The 4,061-nt window shown below is 31.6% G+C and overlaps 1 pseudogene; it reads left to right on the top strand.

The window, feature by feature from the left end:
* The first annotated feature begins 3,149 nt into the window (after nt 1-3,149).
* On the top strand, nt 3,150-3,741 carry LOC108663974 (annotated as a pseudogene).
* Nucleotides 3,742-4,061: the final 320 nt, after the last annotated feature.

The following is a 4,061-nucleotide window of genomic DNA, read 5'->3' as shown; positions in this document are numbered from 1 at the left end:
TATCATTTAAAATATATAACTTGTAATTCCATATTAATATAGATTTATAAATAAATAAATATATATAACTAAAATTAAATTGCTATGATTATGATTTGTATACGTATATATAATAAACTAATATATTTTAAATATATTATTAATTAAGTCTACTATCAATTCTTCTTAATATATAAAAAATATTAGTTTGACTTTTTGGACGGATTGGTCTAATAATTTTAAAATCGAGAACTGATAAAAAAATCAATTGGTCTAATTAGACCAAACCGTTTTACCCAAATCGCATTTGGTTTGGGTAGGTAATTTGTCGGTTTGGTTTTACTCACCCCTATCCACGTGTATACTCGCATGTAGGGGGAAAATCTATATTTTCTTAAGGCTTGACCTGATCTTGTGTGCACGTGATCCTATTCTTTTTTCTTCCTTACAACAAGTTTATAATGGATTTGCTTTTTTAAAACACTCATCTCTTTTTATACCTTGGGAATGTGAGATATTGAAACATTATGAAATATCACTATAAGTCCAATAGTAACCATTTCACATAAATGAGATGTGTACGTTGTTTTAAGTTTTATCTAAAGAAATCTATTTTGTTTGAGTAAAAGATATAATAATTATTTTTTAAAAAATTTATTTGTATTGTGTCAAAAGTCGAATTTGGAGGTATGGTATAAGTTGATGAAAATGTAACTTAGATAACATATTAGGGTTTATAAAATCAGGCTTAATCAGAATGATCTATTCAAATACAATTTGATTTGATTTTAAGAAATCAACAACTTGAATTCATGATAACTTGAACTTAAATAACTCGAGTGTCAAATCCAAGTAATTTAAACCAGACACGGTTCAAATCAAAAAATGACATGACATGACCCCTCAATTACAACCTCTCCCAAAGAGTATTTTCTTTTCTCCAAATCGGCCAACAAAAACCAAAGGAACGGTAAGAGTGATGAGTAGACCGATAAGGGTTATAAAGCTTACCTGAAAACCCTAGCAGAATTATCTCTCCTCAAAACCGGTCAAAAAGAAAAAGTAACAATAGTAGATCTATAAAGACGAAGCATCTGCAACTTGCAACACACTTTTCACCAATACACATCGTTTTTCAATATAGCTATGAGTGCTACATATGATTCGATTTGGTTGGATTTTGGATAAAAACTTTCAGTTAAGTTGTAGTATGCAGATTTCTCAAAAACTAAACCAATCCAAATCGAATTTCATTGGTTCAGTTCTTCGGTTTTTAAAATTTCTTTCATATGATTTTTAGTTTATTTAGGTAAATTTAGAGATGAAATAAAGTTTTTATTTTATGAAAATAAAAATTAATATAAAATAAAATTAAAAAATACAATTCAATTCAGTTTAGTGATTTCGGTTTTTCAACTTGTGGATATCGAAAATCAAATCAAACCGAATACATATTATAAATACTCGAATTGGATGAAACAAAAAATAAAATTAAATCGAACACTCGATTTTCGATTCTCTCCTTTTTTTTTTCCCTTTTACTTAGCCTTAATCGCTATACAATTGGTCACGAGTTGGCCAGCAAAGGAAACCTATTGGATTTGTGTAATTATTAATGAATGAGAAACTGGGTTAAGTTTAAACTTTCCAGAAAAAGTTTAAAGTTTAGCTAAGCATTTAGCCATCTTTAGTAAAAAAATCACACATACACACACATTAATCTTTAAATTTGATAAATGATATGTATTAAACTTCTGAAAGGGACATCAAGCAGTTAGAACTTAAGAGGTTTCATGTTAAATGATCAAATTTTGCTAAGGATAGAATGAAAAAAGATTATCTCCCGTTGTATAATTCAAGTAGGGACGATAAAACTTGATTTCACCTTGAAGGGTTTCGCACTGATCTACGTTGAAATGGGATGTTATTAAAGGTGGCAATTGGGCGGGGTAGGTCACTTTGGATTGGTTCTTTTTGGATTTGAGCTTTTCAGATTCAAGTAATTTTAAATTCAAGTCATCTTGAATTTGAGTTATTCAGATTTGACATTCAAGTTATTCATGTTTAGGTCATTTTAAGTTTAAATTGTTGATTTTATTAAAGTCAAACCGAATTACATTTGGACAAATTATTCGAATCTGAGGAATTTCTGATTAATTTTTCGAGTTGTTCAAATTCAAGCCATTTTAGATTTGAATCGTTTTGGATTAAAAACATTTTAGATTTAGATAATTTTTGGTTTAGGTCATGAGTTCGGGTTGGAGAGCTTCGAGTTGTTAAATTTTTCTGATCTAATTGGATTGAGTCACGTTCGGGTTCAACAGGTCGAATCAAGTTTTTGAATTTGGATCAGCTTTGCTAGCTCTAGATGTAATATATATTATATATATATATATATATTATAATATCAGAAAAACTCTTACTAAAATAAGTGATCAGTTGAAATAGAAAGTGCGCCAACAAATGTGATAAAAGCAGTGGTTTCTATGAAGCAAATTATTATGCAAATAAAATGGTTTTGCCGTTGTTTTCCTCTAAAAATAAAATTTCTGATTTTGTCCTTGAAAAAAAAAGCCTTGAAATATCTGTTCCATGTATCTTTTTCGTAGATTCTTATCCTATGCTATATTTTTATATGAACCAAACAAATTACCTGATAGCATGATCAATATTCTATTTTCTTTCAAAACCCCATAAAAATTTTTGAGTAAAAGTTATTGGAGGTCTGTGAATTTTTCCGTAAATATCTTCTGGAATTGTACAACAATATGCTTTACGTAGCAAAGCAGGCAAACCATCTAGTCAAAATCTAGTTTTTCCAAGTTTGGGGGCCAATGCTACTTTCTTTGTCAACCTTTCTCATTACAAATATATGGAGAATTAAGGAAACATCCTTTGTTTTTTAAAGGGAAATGAAGCTTGGTCTTCTTTTCAGTTGAAATGTCATTAAATTCCAATCAGCGTATAATATAAGTTGAGGATTCGTCAACTCATGATGGCCGTTTATTTCCATGTTAAAAATGGTCTACGTTTACAAGACCTAGTCAAGTCATATTACAAACAAAGACTAACTCACAAGATTTCTGTTCAAACTCTATACTTTTCTCATCAGAATGGCTATAAATAGGCAACAAATATGAGCTAATGTCACAACCACCAAAGAGCTTAATTTCTCAGCAGCCATTGCATAATCATCGATTATGGCATCCAAAGCTTTTCCATCCCTCTCGTTCACCCTCCTCCCTTGTCCTTCCCCTGTTGTTTCATGCTGTTTTAGCAGACTCAAAACAAAAAATTCCGTCCCCATTTGAGTTTATCCAGCATCTGCAAGGATGTCATAAGGGAGACAAGGTTAAAGACATACATAAACTCAAAAAGTATCTCGAAAACTTCGGTTACTTGAGCTATAGCAAGAACGAAACTCATGCCAACGATGATGATTTCGATGATTTCTTGGAGTCTGCCATCAAAACATACCAGCTCAACTACAATTTGAAGGTGACTGGGACTTTGGACTCCAAAACAGTGTTAAAGATGATGACGTCTCGATGTGCGGTAGCGGATATCATCAACGGTACTACTGGGATGCGTGCCGGTAAGAAAAGGCACCACCCTGCCGGCTCTAAATCTTTCCATACAGTCGCGCACTATGCCTTCTTCCCAGGAAACCCCAGATGGCCAGATTCTCAGTCCCATCTCACCTACGCATTTCTTCCAGGGACCCGAGCTGATGCCATCAACCCTGTTTCTGCAGTTGATTGATGAACCAAAATAGATACTACACATTTTTTCACATGTTTAAATAATGTCTTATTGGCATAAATAAATGAACAAAAATACAGAAACTAATATAAACGAAGAAATATATGGTAAAACAGAAAACGTAAAGGACAAAAGGAAAAAAGTGTTTTTCTTAAAACATGTTTGGCTTTTGTCTGCCACATAGATTATACCGCGTCTATTTTTTTGGTCGTATCTGGAATTGCACATTTGATGAAAGTTATTGCTGTAATTGGAAATTAATTAATTATGGAAAGAAGGGAAGATGAAAAAGGTTTAATCCAAAACTTAAGGTACAAAGT

This window comes from Theobroma cacao, unplaced genomic scaffold (assembly GCF_000208745.1).
Source record: "Theobroma cacao cultivar B97-61/B2 unplaced genomic scaffold, Criollo_cocoa_genome_V2, whole genome shotgun sequence".
Classification (NCBI taxonomy): domain Eukaryota; kingdom Viridiplantae; phylum Streptophyta; class Magnoliopsida; order Malvales; family Malvaceae; genus Theobroma; species Theobroma cacao.
Note: the sequence above shows the minus strand (reverse complement) of the source record. Positions and strands in the feature narration are given on the sequence as shown.